This window comes from Schistocerca cancellata, chromosome 6, assembly GCF_023864275.1.
Source record: "Schistocerca cancellata isolate TAMUIC-IGC-003103 chromosome 6, iqSchCanc2.1, whole genome shotgun sequence".
In the NCBI taxonomy this organism is placed as follows: Eukaryota; Metazoa; Arthropoda; class Insecta; order Orthoptera; family Acrididae; genus Schistocerca; species Schistocerca cancellata.
This window is the reverse complement of record NC_064631.1, coordinates 504,660,191-504,680,183: the sequence shown is the minus strand read 5'-3', so window position 1 is coordinate 504,680,183 and position 19,993 is coordinate 504,660,191. Positions and strand designations below refer to the sequence as shown.

The 19,993-nt window shown below is 46.5% G+C and overlaps 1 protein-coding gene across 5 annotated transcripts in view; it reads right to left on the bottom strand.

Annotated features, from left to right (window-relative positions):
- Positions 1–19,993, bottom strand: part of LOC126088613 (uncharacterized) — a 511,853-nt gene that overhangs the window by 491,121 nt on the left and 739 nt on the right. The gene's annotated exons all lie outside the window — the stretch shown is intronic.

Below are 19,993 nucleotides of genomic sequence, written 5' to 3'. Positions count from 1 at the left end.
ACCGAAACAAGAAAAATGTGTGGTAAACACGGGCTTTAAAACGTATATCTTAAGAGCTATGAGCACTTGTTCAATAGTGTAAATGTGTTTCACAGTAGCGAACATGGGCCAAAGCTCTTAACGTGTGAATTTTAGAGCCCAATGTAACTGGACATTTTCTCATTGTTTTGGTCCATACTACCACTTGTGACAGTGGTCTACCCTGCAATGTTAGCAGCAACAGTACCAGTACATGTATTCCACTGTCAGGGGTGTCAGAACGGTTTTCGATTGTAATTTTCGACTCGTTCATTCCCAGTATATGGCCCTTGCCTCATATTGATATATTTATCCTTCTCTGTCATCCTAGAAAGTTTGTATTATCATCACGGGATCACCCTGTATATACTCTACTTGCCATTAAAAATGCTAAACCACGAAGATGACGTGCTACAGACCGAATTTAACCGACAGGAAGAAGATGCTGTGATATGCAAATGATTAGCTTTTCAGAGCATTCACACAAGGTTGGCGCCGGTGGCGACACCTACAACGTGCTGACATGAGGAAAGTTTCCAACCGATTTCTCATACACAAACAGCAGTTGACCGGCGTTGCCTGGTGGAACGTTGTTGTGGTGCCTCGTGTAAGGAGGAGAAACGCGTACCATCACGTTTCCGACTCTGATAAAAGTAGGATTGTAGCCTATCGCGATTGCGGTTTATCGTATCGCGACATTGCTGCTCGCGTTGGTCGAGATCCAAAGACTGTTAGCAGAATATGGAATCGGTGCGTTCAGGAGGGTAATACGGAACGCCGTGCTGGATCCCAACGGCCTCATATCACTAGCAGTCGAGATGACAAGCATCTTATCCACACGGCTGTAACAGATCGTGCAGCCACGTCTCGATCCCTGAGTCAACAGATGGGGACGTTTGCAAGACAACAACCATCTGCACTAACAGTTCGACGACGTTTGTAGCAGCATGGACTATCAGCTCGGAGACCATTGCTGCAGTTACCCTTGACGCTGCAACACAGACAGAAGCGCCTGCGATGGTGTACTCAACAACGAACCTGGGTGCTCGAATGGCAAAACGTCATTTTTTCGAATGAATCCAGGTTCTGTTTACAGCATCATGATGGTCACATCTGTGTTTGGCGACATCGCGATGAACGCACGTTGGAAACGTGTATTCGTCATCGCCATACTGGCGTATCACGTGATTGTATGGGGTGCCATTGGTTACACGTCTCGGTCACCTCTTGTTCGCATTGACGGCACTTTGAACAGTGGACGTTACATTTCAGATGTGTTACGACTTGTGGCTCTACCCTTCATTCGATCCCTGCGAAACCCTACATTTCAGCAGGATAATGCACGTCCGCATGTTGCAGGTCCTGTACGGGCCTTTCTGGATACAGAAAATGTTCGACTGCTGCCCTGGCCAGCACATTCCCCAGATCTCTCACCAACTGAAAACGTCTGGTCAATGGTGGCCGAGGAACTGGCTCGTCACAATACGCGTCACTACTCTTGATAAACTGTGGTATCGTGTTGAAGCTGCATGGGCAGCTGTACCTGTACACGCCATCCAAGCTCTGACTCAATGCCCAGGCGTATCAAGGCCGTTATTTCGGCCAGAGGCGGTTGTTCTGGGTAGTGATTTCTCAGGATCTTTGCACCGAAATTGCGTGAAAATGTAATCACATGTCAGTTCTAGTATATTTATCCAATGAATACCCGTTTATCATCTGCATTTCTACTTGGTGTAGCAATTTTAATGGCCAGTAGTGTACATACATTTACAGGTGCCGGAGCCGGCGTCTGTAGCTTGGACGCTCTGTAGCGTCGTTGGATGACGTTTCCGGACATGGATTCAAATGTAAAACTTTATCTACTAAGTACTCTTTACGACCGCTAGAATCTTGTGACATGAATTGTGAAACACCTTGTATAAGCTACCGTCTTGCGTACGTACACTTCGCGCGTACAAGCACTTGAAAATCATATTGCGAAAAAACAGTTGAGGACAGCCGTGCGAGTGAGATCACGTGATGGATTGACTTGACGTGACGGACAGTGTGAATATACCGTGACGTGACGGCCAGTGTTAATTGGCTTTATTTCTGAACAAATTTCGCTGGACCAGCACGAGGAAGTGCCGCAGGGAGACGGCGCGCCTTTCCGCCGGTGTGTATAACTCAACTGGCCGCTCTGTGGGCCGGGCGGGAGGTATGGCGGTCGCGTTGCTGTGGCAACACCGCCACTGCACTGGGGCTCCGCCAGCCGGCGAGCCCGGTCTGCCTCGCCAGGGCCGGGGCGAGGCGCCGCGAGCGGCCGAACAGACTCTGGCCGGCCGGCCACGCCGAGTTGGGCTGTGCCAAGTTAAGCCACGGCACGACACGGCACGCTGCTCTGCACAAAAGGCACGCAGTGCGCGGGGCAAAGGCCCAGGGGCCTGCCATTCCCGTCTCAGAGCGCGGGGTCCGCGAAGGTACTGCAGGCGGCGACGCGAGCTGCCAGTGGGGGCGTGATCTGCGCGCACCGCAAGCGGAGACCATGACTGCACGTACTGTTAAGGCGACGGAGACGTGCCGTAACCAGCCACTAAATTTCACATTTCCTAGTCACAACGCGTTTTGGCGCTCGATCTGCAGCTGGCAACGTTGGATACCATTTCGCGGTGTAACACGAAACACACAACAAAGTAGAATGAAATTTTCGCTCTGCAACGGAGTGTGCGCTGCTGTGAAACTTCTTGTCAGATTAAAATTGCGTGCCGTACAGTCTCAGGACTGAATACCACAACAACAACAACAACAACAACAACATCGAGACTCCAACTCGGGACCTTTGCCTCTCGCGGGCAAGTGCTCTACCATCTGGTCTACCCACGTTCGAGTCTCGGTTAGGCACACAGTTTAAATCTGCCAGGAAATTTCACACAACAAAGTAACTTTCTAGAATTCTCAAAGTCTTCGATGGCGCGTTGAGCAATGATATATGTTATGGATGGATGAAGAGCAACAGGCACATTCCACATTTTTAGATTTCAGGAAAGCATTTAACACGGTGCTCATTGGAGGCTGTTAGCAAGGGTACGCCGGCCAGTGTGACCGAGCGGTTCTAGGCGCTTCAGTCTGGAACCGCACGACCGCAACGGGTTCGAATCCTGCCTCGGGCATGGATGTGTGTGATGTCCTTAGGTTAGTTAGGTTTAAATAGTTCTAGGGTACTGATGACCTCAGATGTAAAGTCCCATAGTGCTCAGAGCCCTTTGATTTGAACGAAGGTACGAGCATATGGACTAAGTTCACACATATGTGAGTGGCTCGAACACTTCTTAAGTAATAGAACCCAGTATGTTGTCCTCGACGGCAAGCGTTCACCAGAGACAAGAGTTTCGTCAGAAGTGTCCAAGCGAAGTGTGATAGGACCGCCGTTATTCCCTATACACATAAATGATTTGGCGAACTGAGTGCAGTTGTTTGCTGATGATACCGTGGTGTACGGTAAGGTTGAGTAACTATAGGAAGATACAAGACGACTTGGCCACAATTTCCAGTTGGTGTGACGAGTGACAGATAGCCCTACATGTGGAAAAATGTAAGTTAATGCGGATGAGTAGGAAGATCAAACCTGTAACATTCCGGTACAGTATTACTGGTGTCCTCCTTGCCAGTGTCAAGTCATTTAAATATCTGGGCGTAACGTTGCAAAGCAATATGAGGTGGAACTTTGGAAGGGAAGACGAATGGTCGACTTCGGTTAACTGGGAGAGTTTTAGGAAAGAGTGATTCACCTGTAAAGGAGACAGCACGTAGGACGCTGCTGCCACCTATTCTTGGATGCTGCTTTAGTGTTTGGGATCCGTACCAGGTCGGATTGAATAAAGACATCGAAGCAATTCAGGGGCAAGCTGGTACACTTGTTACCGGTAGGTTCGAGCAACAAGTAAGTGTTACGGAGATGCTTCGGGAAATGAAAAGTAATTCCGTGGAGGGAGGACGACGTTCTTTTCGAGAAACACTACTGAGAAAGTTTAGAGAACCGGCATTTGAAGCTGACTGCCGAACGATTCTACTGCTGCCATCATACACTACTGGCCATTAAAACTGCTACACCAAGAAGAAATGCAGATGATAAACGGGTATTCATTGGACAAATATATTATGCTAGAACTGACATGTGATTACATTTTCACGCAATTTCCGTGCATAGATCCTGAGAAATCAGTACTCAGAACAACCACCTCTGGCCGTAAGGGATCGAATGAAGGGTAGAGCCACGGGTCGTAACACATCTGAAATGTAACGTCCACTGTTCAAAGTGCCGTCAATGCGAACAAGAGGTGGCCGAGAAGTGTAATCAATGGCACCCCATACCATCACACCGGGGATACGCCAGTATGGCGATGACGAATACACGCTTCCAATGTGCGTTCACCGCGATGTCGCCAAACACGTATGCGACCATCATGATGCTGTAAACAGGACCGGGATTCATTCGAAAAAATGACGTTTTGCCATTCGTGCACCTAGGTTCGTCGTTGAGTACACCATCACAGGCGCTCCTGTCTGTGATGCAGCGTCAAGGGTAACCGCAGCAATGGTCTCCGAGCAGATAGTCCATGCTGCTGCAAACGTCGTCGAAATGTTCGTGCAGATGGTTGTTGTCTTGCAAACGTCCCCATGTGTTGACTCAGGGATCGAGACGTGGCTGCACGATCCGTTACAGCCGTTTGGATAAGATGCCTGTCATCTCGACTGCTAGTGATACGAGGCCGTTGGGATCGAGCACGGCGTTCCGTATTACCCTCCTGAACCCATCGATTCCATATTCTGCTAATAGTCATTGGCTCTCGACCAACGCGAGCTGCAATGTCGCGAAACGATAAACCGCTACGGCGATAGGCTACAATCCGACCTTTATCCAAGCCGGATTGTACGCATTTCTCCTCCTTACACGAGGCATCACAACAACGTTTCAACAGGCAACGCCGCTCAACTGCTGTTTGTGTATGAGAAATCGGTTGGAAACTTTCTTCGTGTCAGTACGTTGTAGGTGTCGCCACCGGCGCCAACCTTGTGTGAATGCTCTGTTAAGCTAATGATTTGCATATCACAGCATCTCCTTCCTGTCGGTTAAATTTCGCGTCTGTAGCACGTCATCATCGTGGTGTAGCAGTTTTAATGGCCAGTAGTGTATATTGCTCGTAAGGACTACGAAGATAAGATACGAGAAATTATGGCTCATACGGAGGCATGCAGGTAGTCGTTTTTGCATCGCTCTAGTTGCGTGTGGAACACGAATGACAACCAGTGGTCCAGGGTACACTCTGTCAACCTACGGGGCCTTGCGGAGTATCTGCGTTGAGGTGTACAGATAGAGGTGCTCTAAGGAGTATAGTGCGGACACTCTAATGTGGCAGTCGGGCGCGAGCGAAAACAAACGAGAACTTGGATCGATGCTGAGAGAAGTACGGGGGATCACATCGCACCTCCTTGTCGTAGAGCTGGCAGCCTACACCCTAGATCAGAGGTTCCCAGACTTTTTGTCACTGCGTACCACCTGACATTTTTAAAAATTTGGGCGTGCCACTAAAGCTTGTTCACTTTCTCACGATCTCTCTGGTTGAGATGGCTGCAGGGTGGAGAGTTGAGCGACGATTGCCGCTGGGGTGAGGTACGGTTCGGGGGAGTCCGGGGGGGAGGGGGGATAATTTTCGACTCTTGGTCATTGCTGACAACACATACACGGTTTTTGCGTCGGGCCGATCAGCTACTAAGTACGGTGGCAACGTGACACACACAAGTAATACGGTGTCGTGGTAGCAGTTTGTAAACTGGTTGCGTCAACAGTTTTACCAACGAACTCATAGTGCTTAGAACTTTGATGGCATTTTAATAGCCGGCTGGTGTGGCCGAGCGGTTCTAGGCGCTTCAGCCCGGAATCGCGCTGCTACTACAGTCGCAGGTTCGAATCGTGCCTCGGGCATGGATGTGTGTCACATCCTTAGGCTAGTTACATTTAAGTAGTTCTAAGTCTAGGGGACTGATGACCTCAGATGTTAAGTCCCATAGTGCTTAGAGCCATTTGAACCATTTTGAACATCTTAATAAGAAGGCTTCATGCTTCAATTTGAAAGCGTTTCTAAGCAAGGCAGTGAGAAACTGCGTTATCACTGGTTTCTGTACCGGCCGTTACTGAAAAGCCAAACCTTAAGTAGCGTTCGTCGTACTTGCTGTTAGATGTTGGTTTAGATTGTTTAACCGTATCCTTGTAGGCAGAAGGAGCTTCCTGGCTTAAAAATGGCTAAATGATTAACTTGAAACACCATCACGTACAAGACAAAAATGGTTCAAATGGCTCTGAGCACTATGCGACTTAACTTCTCAGGTCATCAGTCGCCTAGAACTTAGAACTAATTAAACCTAACTAACCTAAGGACATCACACACATCCATGCCCGAGGCAGGATTCGAACCTGCGATCGTAGCGGCCGCTCGGCTCCAGACTGTAGCGCCTAGAACCGCACGGCCACTCCGACCGGCCGTACAAGACACACAATGAAGTTAACATCACAGTCGTAGTAGGCAAGAATGAGCTCGTGGCAATACGCACACTCAGGTTCCAGGCGCAAGCTTTCTTCGTATCACAATGCCATTTAACGTAACATCCAACAAAGAGACAATGACAACAGTACAGGTTCACAGCGTAATGACTACTGCGACACACATTGGTACACATTGGTACGAGACTGGAATAGAAGGGAGAACCGATAGAGGTACTGAAGGTACCCTCCGCCACACACCGTCAGGTGGCTTGCGGAGTATGGATGTAGATGTAGATGTAGATGCATTAAGTGGGCAGCAGACGCGCGAAAACTTTCGAACAAGCACCAACAAGACCCGATCAAAATATCGCCGTCAAAGCAAGATGAATCACTATCGGTCAAGGCAGCGACGATTAGTGAAGGGACGGATAGCGAGTGTGCAATCCGAATTTCGTAAATCAGAAACAAACACTTTGAGGTAAGACCCTTTTCGTTAACGTTATACAGACGCTAATTTTATCACTTCTATCACTATCATTTTACTTTAAAAATAAAGTAATATAACATAGTTTATTTGTATGACTACTTGCTTTCTCTACTTGTACATGTACTACATGAAGTCCCTGCGTGCCACCACGCGTACCACCGTCTGGGAATCCCTGCCCCAGGAATAAGCTGCTGCGGAAGGGGAAATGACATGAATATAGCGATCGCCGATTATTTTGTGTAGTAGTGGGTCGGTGACGGACCTTGATCAGCCTCAACTCTCATTACAAAATAAGAAACGAAAACAACGAGCAACGCAGAAAACAAAATCCATGATAAGAAGATTACAGCACTGCACTGATACCAATGGTCATCACTTCGAACACCTTCTGTAAATGGACGTTCATGCCATCTTTGTGACCTTCGTTGACCTTCAAAGACCTTATTGTTAAACGTCATTGGATTCGTCTCGATAGCCGCTATCAGAAAATAAGTACCGAACCATAGCATCCCATTGAAAAAAAAAAATTGACCCTGATATCTCTGACGCGATCTCACCTAGCAACAAAAAAAAACCAACGTCGTATTATGCCCCCCGTTGTCCCATGCAACGTTTGTCCCACAGACTTTTCAGCTTCTATCATACTTTCGGAATTATTGTCGGTGGCAATAGTTTGTGCCTGACCCTGTATTACTCCGACAGAATTCAAACTGCATTATCTTAGTTCAAATCCGCTGGCATCACAAGCTACAGTCTAACTAAATTCAGTACGGATAATAAGGGCAATGACATCACAACATTCATAACAGTTGTCACCAGAGGCCACCTATTTCCCAAGCCCCCTTCACAGAGTATTCTCTTTAGTAACTGAAGCTGGTCGCGGTGGTCTCGCGGTTCTAGGCGCGCAGTCCGGAACCGCGCGACTGCTACTGTCGCAGGTTCGAATCCTGCCTCGGGCATGGATGTGTGTGATGTCCTTAGGTTAGTTAGGTTTAAGTAGTTCTAAGTTCTAGGGGACTGATGACCACAGCTGTTAAGTCCCATAGTGCTCAGAGCCATTTGAACCAGCCAGTAACTGAACGTAGCTGTGATGAAAATAGCCTCGTACAATCGGAAAACAATTACTACTCTGAGTTATTGCTCCAGACGACTTACGCTAGAATATAAACATCTAAGCATATGTACATGCTTTTATGCATGTACATACACTGGCGAAAAAAATCGCAACACCAAAAAAAAGTTAATGTAGGCTAATGAAATTTGGGGAACACAGTTATTCAGCTAACATATTTCTGTGATTAACACTGAAAGAACATAGTTTAATATAAACGCGACATAAGCCATTGTAAATGCGAAATGCACTCCGTCATCAGGCCACAAGCTGAGAATGCGGATAGGAGGGGCGTGTGGTCAGCACACCGCTCTCCTCGTCGTTATGATGGTTTTCTGTGAACGGAGCCGCTACTATTCGGTCGAGTAGCTCCTCAATTGGCACCACGCGGCTGAGGGCACCCCGAAAAGTGGCAACAGCGAATATCAGCCTGGATGGGTGGGTCACCCATCCAAGTGCCGGCCACGCCCGACAGCGCTTAACTTTGGTGATCTGACGGGAACCGGTGCATCCACTGCGGCAAGGCCGTTGCCCCGTAAATGTGAAGTGCTAGTGCATTAATAACAGGTGTAACCGCCAGAATGTTGAATGCTTATATTGTGTTGTACAGGTGCCGGATGTCAGCTTTTGGGACGGAGTCCGATGCCTGTTGCACTTGCTCGGTCGATACTGGTTGTGGATGACGCTGGAGTTGTCGTCCGATGCTGTAACATATGTGCTCGATTGGAGACAGATATGGTGATCGAGCAGGCCGAGGCAACATGTCGACACCCTGTAAAACACGTTGGGTTACAACAGCGGCATGTGGGCGAGCGTTATCCTCTTTGAAAACTCCCCTGGAATGCTGTTCATGAATGGCAGCACGACAGGTCGAATCACCAGACTGACGTACAAATCTGCAGTCAGCGTGTGAGGGATAACCACGAAAGTGATCCTGCTGTCAAACGAAATCGCATCCCAGGCCGTAACTCTAAGTGTAGGTCCAGTGTGTCTTAGCGCGCAGAAATGTAGGCTGCACGCCCTCAACTGACCTCTTCCTAACGGACGCACGGCCATCACTGGCACCGAGGCACAACCAGCTTTCGTCAGAAAACACGACAGACCTCCACACTGCCCACCAATGAAGTTGCGAATGGCGGCGTCTGGCTCGGAGCTGTCCTTGAAGTAACCGATTTGTAACAGTTCGTTGCGTCACTGTGGTGCCAACTGCTGCTGCAGATGCACAACGATCCGACAGGGCCGAACGCCGAACACGGACGGTCTCCCCCCTCGGTAATGCCCATGACCGCCTCGTGCCGGTCTCCTTACGACCAAACATTCTTTTGATCACTGCTGCCAGTAATCGCGTAAAGTGGCTACATTCCTGCTAAGTCTTTCTGCAGTATCGCAGAAGGAACATCCAGCTTCTCGTAGCCTTACTACACAACCTCGTTCAGACACAGTGAGTTACTGATAATGGCATCTTTGCCGCCTTAAAGGCGTTCTCGACTAACATCAACTCACCACTTTCAATCTCAGAGGTAACGCTACAGCGTGTATTTAAAGCAAACGTGATTTGCGTTCTAATACTGCCGCCACTATCGCCACCCTTATGCGACTTGCGCGAAATTTCAACAGATATATTTCAGCTGTAGAAACACGCCTACTAACTTTCCCGTATCTTGCTGTGGCCGAGCGGTTCTAGGCGCTTCAGTCAGGAACCGTGCGACTGCTACGGTCGCAGGTTCGAATCCTGCCTCGGGCATGGATGTGTGTGATGTCCTTACGTTAGTTAGGTTTAAGTAGTTCTAAGTTCTAGGGGACTGACGACCTCAGATGTTAAGTCCCATAGTGCTCAGAGCCATTTGAACCTTATGTTGCACGCTCCCTCTTGTTGTCGCGATTTTTTTCTGTCAGAGTAAAATCTCCGAAATTAACTGTGGGAACGATGTGTGAGTACACTTCGCAACTGTTGCGTTAGAGTATCATACATATGTTCTCAGCTTCAACGTACAGTGAAAAATCTCAGTCGCTCCTAAGAAACACTTGGAAACATTTAAATAGTAACAACTGATCTAGAAAAGTTCCAGATGCGTTTGTCTCTATTGGAATCCTACTTCGGTGTAAAAACTACGTTTCTGATTCCCCTGAGATATAAATCGAAAGAAATAAGTTTTAACAGCTGTGCAGCTATCAATTTTAAACGATTCTAACAGTTAAGTAGTGTGTTGCCATCAAGAGGGACGCGAACTTCAAATCGGACGCCAAAAGGAGCCAGTATCTTATTGTTTTTACGCTGAAAATAAAAAGAATTGCACGGCATTGTCTCTAGAAAAGTGATCAACTTAACGGATTGTACCAGCGCGCTTTTATACGGGCACGCCTGGGTGTAGCGAAACAGCCGAGCGGAAAACGTATAAAAAGCTTATCGGCGACGAAACAAACACCGCAGATAGTTGGCACGATAACCACCATTATCAATTTAACGCACAAATGCGAAGAACTTACCACGTTTTAGAAGTGAAGAACGAATCGCCAAGCTCCACAACCGGGTATTTACTACTTTTGCGTGGAACGATAAACCAAGCAAGAGGGGGAGAGAGCGACGTAAGTGGCAATTACACGTGCCGCCAGGAGGCGAGATGTATGCGCGCTGATTGCGTACCCGCGCGGCGCGCAATTCTTCCTGAGCTCTCAGGAGAGTGGAAGGAACATTAACAGGTCGCCACTTCCGCTATTTAAAACTTCAGCGAAAAATGCATTGCTGCGTCAGCGAAGCACTACACTTCCCATGCTCAATAACGTTCAGTTGCGAGAATGCGATAAAGGCACTATTTGCCGTTAACTTTGGTATGCTGTCAGTAGTTTTACTAATAACTTCATGCTAAACAGAAGAAGCTCGATTAAGTCAACGACGTTTCCCAGTATCGCAGCTACATAATTAAAAATTAGTTTGGCTCGTGACGATATAACAGCGCAGCTAAATAATTTCTATAGAAAACTTAGAAAAGTATCAGGAAACAAGGAATTGTTATTGCAGGGAGCACTAATCCATGGAAGCTTTTTGTAGATGTAAATCGCTGATAACTAAGAAAAGGACTGGAAGAAATAATATGCTGTTGAAATCTGGTGTAGCTAAGGATATTTGCTGCGAAAGAAAAAGTCGTTCAGTACTGGTCGAAACTAAACCATGTTGACAGTGGAAAGTAAAACTGAAATACATTATTCGGCAAAGAAGGATTTCTTAGAAGGCGGTTTTCACACAGTGGAGTGGCAGGAGGAAGGAAGGAAGGAAGGGAGTGAGTCAGTGGAAGGAACAGAATGCTCTTGAAACAACGCCATACTTCCGAGTATGTCGAATGGAGTGGCCACAAATTTTTCACGTTCTCACAATTAATTGGAAGATTATTCCGAATTTAACTTGTTGTTTTAATTTTTATAACGAAAAGAGCATTAAAAACAGCGAGAATGTAGACAGTGGACTACGCTACAGATTAGTCTCTTACCGTATCCCTCACGTTCGTTGGCTTTAACAACTCTCTAATAAATCGTCACGTTCCAACATGACATAGACCTCAGACTTCGACAAGGACCAGCATGTCACCACTAGCAGGATTTCCTCTGGAACGGGAAAATTCGTATGTTTTAACATCCAAGGCAAAAATATAAGCTAGCTGAAAAATAAAAATCCTCTTGCGTACCCAAAGCTGATAGTAGCTTTAGTGACGTGTACGTAGTGAGGAGAGATGTGGATCAGGAGAACCTCTCTCGCACTCAAGCCTTGTTCAATGCGTCCAAGGCAGAGGTAAAACGCAATGCAGTATATACCCTGTGTAACACTTGGCGCTAGGCTGATGTGACTGAATGGCTAAAGAGGCTAGTCGTTTTCGTACTAACGAAGTCTCATACTGAAAAAAAAATCAAGTAAATCGCCTGTTTACGGCCTCACATTGACCCGAAAGAGCACAGGAATGGCAGTTGCCCGAAAAATACGCGTTAAACTTGGGCTAGAAAAGTGACCCGAAGCGAGGTTCTCATCGTAAACGGAACGGTGAATTCGTATGAGTAGAACCGTGGCGTGAATGCTAGACGTTGCAAAGACATTTTCCCTGAACTTGGGGTTGGGTTGTTGTGGGGAAGGACAGTGTACAGCGAGGTCATCGGTCTCATCGGATTAGGGAAGGACGGGGAAGGAAGTCGGCCGTGCCCTTTCAAAGAAACCATCCCGGCATTTGCCTGGAGCGATTTAGGGACATCACGGAAAACCTAAATCGGGATGGCCGAACGAGGGATTGAACCGTCGTCCTCCCGAATGCGAGTCTAATGTGCTAACCACTGCACCACCTCGCTCGGTGAACTTATAGCGTAATAAATTCAGTGCTCTTTATAAACTGTTTGCCATTTCAAACGACCTTTTTCATCCTTTTATGTGTAATGAGAAGGGTAGCTGTTCGATAGGGCGCATGTCACTCAGGAAGACAGAAACTGTAATACCGTGTTATGTGTACCTTGGGACTAAGTTGTTCCTCCAATGATGTCCAAGTATTTTAAGTCCGATGCTAAAGAAATACGATAGCAAGGAATTCAGAACCAACTTCGAATAGCAAACACTAAGTGCGCAGATTACAATTTGCATCGAAGACGGCGGCTTCGGAAATGGCGGCCATGTTGGTAATATAACCTTACAGGGCCCCTCTCCCTCTCTCGTGTCATGCTAAATTACTTTAAATTTATGTTTATTCAGATGTGTTGTTTAGAAGAGAGGTTTCACACCCATCGACCAACCAGTATATTCTGACCATTTGATGTTGGTCCGTGCTACCATAGCAAATATTTACGGACGTTGACTGATGTTTAGTCAGGTCTTGTAACATAACAGAAATAAAGTTACCTCAAATTGCTACAACGTGGCTTCGAATTTTTGATACACGGGAGGGTTCATCAAAGGTCAAAAACAAAATCAGTGGCAGCAAAAACAATTAAAAGGCTCATTTTTAAGCCACGAACTTTCCGAATTTTGGTTTGACATTGTAGCCCAATCACAGAATGGTTCAAATGGCTCTGAGCACTACGTGACTTAACATCTGAGGTCATCAGTTCCCTAGAACTTAGAAATACTTAAACTTAGCTAACCTAAGGACATCACACACATCCATGCCCGAGGCAGGATTCGTACCTGCGACCGTAGCGATCGCGTGGTTCCAGATTGAGGCGCCTAGAACCGCTCGGCCACAACGGCCGGCCCTAATCACAGAAACTTTACTCTCCCCTATTGGAAACTTTACAGTGTAGAAACAAAACAGCAGAAAAAACCAGTCGCGTGCGCTATAGTCTCAACTTTAACATTGTTTAAAAGTTGTTCTCAGACCAAGAAACCTGCTGAGACCTCGACACTGATTAAAGGGATATGCACGTCTCCTAGGCCAAGTGTGTTTTAACGTATTCTTCCGATCCATCTATGGCATACAGCAAACCAGTGCTTAACACTATTGATTAAAAATAGTCTTGGTTGCAATTTTAGTTTTTTATTTTTCAACTACGCGTTTCGCCTTATTTAGGCATCTTCAGGTTGATCTTAATTTGGTATTTCTTAGACCGATCCTTTAGACAGTTTTAGCTTAGCTGTCATATTTTTGCTTGCGACATATACTTTTATCATAAATGTGTGCAATACGATCTACATTTGTCCTCTGTTGGTACAACTCAGTACTTGATATTAATCGACACGCTCATTCCCTTCGTCCCTAAAGTGAATGCTAACTGGTCAGGTGAAAGACCATACGTATGATGCCGTGTATACCTCGCCTGGGCGAGAGAGAGAGAGAGAGAGAGAGAGAGAGAGAGAGAGAGAGAGAGAGAATGGCGAAATAAATTTCGAAAACAAAAACCAGTTTACGCGTCGGCAACGGCGTGAATAGCGAAATTAAAAGACGTAGTGGCTATTACGATTCGCTTTGGGTGGTTCAGAAAACAAACTAAAAAACTTGAAAGTGAAAAAAAAAGGATCGAAAGGTAAATTCTACGCGGAACTGCTGCTTAACACATTTAGTCACAATGACAGACTGTTTACGAGATCAGCTTGTACGATGTAAAACATAGTGCTGGCCTCGGAAACAAGTTCGTTACCGACGGCTTACGTAACGTAATAGTAAAATAACAAAACGCAAGTGTGTCCAGGGAACCTGAGTGCGTAAAACAGAAATGGAACGCGATTTTCAAGGACGCTTGAGACCAAGAAGGCTGTTTTTCAGTCTGCTCGCGCAAAGTCGTTTACAAATGAATCTCACCGCTTGGCGTACCCGAACAGGCAGTTACAGTGCTAATAGTTATAACAGGAGACGTACAACACCAGCAGCTCGACTGGTGCCGTCAGAGTTGGGGTTGGGTTGTTTTGGGGAAGGAGACCAGACAGCGAGGTCATCGGTCTCATCGGATTAGGAAAGGACGGGGAAGGAAGGCGGCCGTGCCCTTTGAAAGGAACTATCCCGGCATTTGCCTGGAGCGATTTAGGGAAATCACGGAAAACCTAAATCAGGATATCCGGACGCGGGATTGAACCGTCGTCCTCCCGAATGCGAGGTAGAGGAGGGGTAGCCGAGGCGGCAAGGGGCATTCACATCATGTATTGGGCAAGTGTCACAGGACGGATCGCGTTGGAAACCCAAAAGGACCATGCCTAATAATGCACTGTGGTGTTCAAATTAACCTTTGGGTAGATGACAGCTTAACTCGTTACTCTAACTGGATTTGCAAGGAGCAACACATTAGACTACCATGGCCCAAAGCACAACATTTTATGAAAACAGTACAATTTCCTCTACTTACATTCCTGCAGAAGGTGCAGTTGATCCCTTTTTCTGTGAATAACTGGTACATATTGCTTCAAGATTCTGTATCAGCTGAATTATGTTAGTTCCACAGATAAACGCAGACAGTACAAACTTTTCGGGAGACATTGAATATTGTCACACAAGAAAGCGACTACCGGCACAATCCGTATTTAGTGTCCAGTTACGTCTGAAAAGCTTTTCTCAAGACTTGGGAGGCTTCGAGGACAAGTCGTCGTAAACTGCTTTTGAATTGGCGGTTTCCTGGTAAAATCACTGTGCACGGCTATAGGAGTTCCTAAGCCCTCAAGTGCCCACCTGAGCTGTGGAAAGTACCTATTCAGCACGGGTGCCAACAAGAACACCCACTTTACGTTTTCCTTGCAACGAGAGAAAATTCTTACTATCTCCACAAAATTTATGTCCGCCGAATTCAGTGTCGTGCCCCTTCCACTAGCCAGTGTCATCTGTGCCCACTAATATAAAAAGACCGTTCGGATTTGTTTTTGGAGAGGGTCCGCCTCGAGCAAAACATTTTTATTTCCCAGGCATGTTTTGCTGAAATTTCAGCATCAGTGGGTTTTCGTTCTCTTTCTCTGAAACAGGAAATATGCTATTTAATATTTGTACACATATAAATAAGAGATTTTAAGACTGTTCAGGCTCTGTACCACCCCCACCCCTCTCCTATAGCACTAACGTGTGTATTTGTATGCGTGTGAATTCCTAAGGGACCAAACTGCTGAGGTCATCAGTCCATAGACTTACACACTACTTATTCTAAGAAAGAAACACACACACACCCCTGAGGGACGACTCTAACCTCCGACGGGAGAGGCCGCGCAGTCCGTGAGATGGAGCCTCAAACCGTGCGGCGTGTATTTGAACACAATAACAAATTTCATCAGAGGGTCACTTGGAAGATGGAATGGAGCGTGGTAGTCTTCAACGACGGTCGTTTGCGCTTACGGCTTCGACCTAGTAAGCGCTGTCTCGCAGAGTGCATTCATCCAAGACACGCTGGCCGCCCCAGGCCTTATGGTGGTGTGGGGTGGGATCAGCTACAACTCGTGTTCACCTTTGTTGTTTCTGAGGGTGGGGTGGGGGGGTGGGGGCTCTAATAATGCTCACCCAGACGGTGGCTGTGAAACTCATCGTGCTCTGCACGGCGTGCGGCAACTTCCCTGGCCGGCACGATGTCTTGACTTGTCTCCAGTCGAGACGACGAGAAGTGACTCATGTCACTCGTCAACTAACAACTCTTACAGAACTACGTGAACAGGTCGACTAGGCATGGCATAAAGTATCCCTAGTCGTTATTCGCCATCTCTACGATCGACTGGATGCCAGAGTCACCACCTGCGTTGCCGCTCGTGGAGGCTACTGCACGCATTAATATGGGGGTTTCAGCATTTGTCGATACCCGGTACCTCAGAACCGTTTGTGCTATTGACCCGTAAATGTAATCATTTCATGTACTCCACATGTACTGTTGCAACGCTAAATCTTGAGAATTGGAAACCTCTAAAAGGATGTAATAATTTTTTTTTCGGCTGTGTATGTTTCGATTTTTTAAAGTAATTTGCCACCAACACTGTAGTAGAAAAGTAATGAGTCTTTCAGCTTACTTGTGCGCAATAACGAAAACGTACTGTATGAAACTGCCCGGCAGGCTAAAACTATGTGCCGCACCGAGATTCGAACTCGGGATCTTTGCCTTTCGCGGGCAAGTGTTCTACCATCTGAGCTACCCAAGCACGACTCACGCCCCGTCCTCACAGCTTTACTTCAGCCAGAACCTCGTATCCTACCTTCCAAAATTTACAGAAGCTCTCCTGCGAACCATGCAGAAGTTTCATATCAGCGCACACTCCGCTGCAGAGTCAAAATCTCATTCTGGAAACATTCTCCAGGCTGTGGCTAAGCTATGTCTTCACAATATCCTTTCTTTCAGAAGTGTTAGTTCTGCAAGGTTAGCAGGAAACCTTCTGTAAAGTATGAAAGGTAGGAGACGAGGTACTGGCAGAAGTGAAGCTGTGAGGACGGGGCGTGAGTCGTGCTTGGATAACTCAGATGGTAGAGCACTTGCCCGCGAAAGGCAAAGTCCCGAGTTGCAGTCTCGGTCCGGCACACAGTTTTAATCTGCCAGGGAGTTTCATATCAGCGCACACTCCGCTGCAGAGTGAAGATTTCATTCTGAAGATATACTGTATTTTTCGTGAAAGAGCTTGACTGCCAGCCTGCACCAATCGCCAGTCCACTGCAGGTTTTCCTGCATTTCGCTACAGTTTCCTGGCGTTTCCAACTTTCCTACACACAACATCGCCATTTAGAACTGACTCACGGCACTTCGAACATTATCCACCAGATTATTTGTATATTTCGGGAAAAGTATGTGTTCAAATGTGCGTGAACTCTTATGGGACTTAACTGCTAAAGTCATCAGTCCCTAAGCTTACACACTACTTAACCTAAATTATCCTAATGACAAACACACACACACCCATGTCCGAGGGAGGACTCGAACCTCCGCCGGGACCGGCCCGGGAAAAGTAACGGCCCAGTAACCTTCCCTTGGAGTACTCGCGAAATGACTTTTACATCTGACGATTTTGTCTCGCAAAGGTCGGCGTCTTGATTTCTACCTGTTGCGAAATCCTGAACCTAGTCACAAAGCTGGTTCGACATTCTGAGAAAAATCTTTGGGCCAAAATCCGAAAACTGAATTTGGATTGAAAAGAAATCTCAGGACATCCACCAAGTCACAGAATAAAATCTCACAAATATGATCAGAAGGGGGCGATTACAGCTTATGGTCATCTGTAAATGCAATCGACAACAGCCTTATAGATGAAAAAGATTAACAGAAGTTAATGAAGAACGAAAAGAAATTGGCATTCATGATGAAATCATTCAAGGTAGAACCCCAGTCATTCAATTTATAGCCGCAATACACGATACATACAAATTTTGCTGAAAAGCCTAACTGATAAAGCTCAGAATTGGCAGAAGAATGCAAGGAGAAATACAGCGGACGAATCAAGGGAGACTGCGAGAAAAGACAAAACAACGCCAAGTAAGTTCAGACGCTCTCCTTAGTTGGCTACAATGAATTAAAATGAAAAGAAATTGAAAGAAAAGGCGAAAAAATGGAAATTCAACAACAATGACAACTTCATTGACAGAAAACGCCATTGTTATAAGAGGAGCCCTCGTTATACCATTTTTTCTACACGTGTTCAACCGCAGGAAGGAAGTGCGTGTCTTGAGCACTGCGGGAACTTCCTGATCGACGCCATCTGCTGGCACAAGGAAACATTGCGACCCTTTCTTCGCTGCGGGCTCAGGCAAGGGGGAACGAAAACGCGCGCTGACTGCAGAGTGTGTAATGGCGCCGGAACGCCCGGAGCAGCCAGCCACGCAACACGCTGAAGGGAACTGCTTCGTGTCCACCGCACGCACTCACCAACACGGTCATTACAGATTCCGCCGCCGACCACTGACCGACCACTTTCACATTTTTGCCGCTTTCTATTTGCCCTCCCGAGCTGCTCAATGGACGGAAGAGAGAAAATATTTCTCGGCCGCACTGCCGTGTCTGCGGTACAACTCAACGCTGCTACTGTGCGTTTTGTAAGTAGCACATTCTTCCGTTACCTGAGACGCGTTCAAAATATACGCTGCTGTTATGATACCAGCATACAGAAAGAGGCATGCCTTGGCGTCAATGGCAGACATGTGGCGCGATAACAGTCTAGAGAAAGCTCTGAGTTGTCTCCATATCTATAGCCTGTATCCAAGTGGTCGTAGACCCGAAACAGGCCAACTTCACCCCGCAACTCGCTACCGCATACGCTCATCGGCTCTACCTGACACACCCACTGAGTTCCAACTGTGTAACACAAAATCTGTGTCAGTTATTTTTGAGACTGCAAAGATACTTTCCTACCATATCCTTCTTCCAAATCATGCCAGTTCGCCTGAAGACTGAGCTGTCAGTGTGTTGCTATTCAGGCTTTATGCTACGTTACTGTACTGAGAACAGAATAAGAATACGCCTTCATTCTCAGTTCATCTAGATATATTTCGATTGAAGTGTTTTAAGCATCTATTCATAACCTTCATTACTGCGCCGTTGGTCGAGACACTGGACTCGTACTGGAAATAGCAGAGTGTAAATACGCATTGGATTTGATTTATATTACTGTATTTTTTCAAGAGCTACCCTGTGTTGACGCTCAGTTGTAAGACATTCACAACGTCGCTGAGCCACACAAAATTATACAAGCTGCACCAAGTCACTTCAGGCGAAAATCAGAGTCACTGTTGCTCCTCCTGAGGATGGCTCCAATCCAGACCTGGCGACATTCTTTTAAGCTTTCCCTCAATCGTTTCAAGACTGTTTAACAAGGCCACGGCTGATTCCTTGTCCTATCCTTGCCAAAAGGAGCAAGTTATCCGTCTATGTCAACCTTGCTTACGTAAATAAAATGCGATGAACGCAATGGATTTCCGAACGTGTTAGGAAGAACTTTTTTTCCTGCCGTTTCAGGTTTTCAGTACTACAGTCTCTCGTCAATGTATCACCAGAAGACACTCTGTAGAGTATAGCAAATTTTAGGTCTTAAGGGGGTAACCACTTTCTCCTCCCGATGGCAAGAGCAATCTTAACCTCTTGGTAACGTGATGTTTTACTTCAAGGGAACCTGGCAAAGGTTAGGTGCAGCATAACCAAGTCAATCAGAAAACAACTGTAAACGATAATCTGAAACAGTAGTCACTAATAATGTTCTCTTATAATGTAGCGGAAAAGCTTGATTTTCGTAAATTTAGGGTCCAATAGAATAAATAGTTTGCAGATTATACTAGTTACCGGTTTCAGAACCGGAATGAATGTTTACATTTTATACAAAATGAACTGCATCGTTGTTTTCGATCTGCTTGTAGGATCGTGCGTCAATGTTTTCGCATCAACCACGGATCAACAACAGTGCTTTTGGTGCCGGGCACAGAACTGACATGACACAACGTGAAGTACGAGTTTCGAGAAA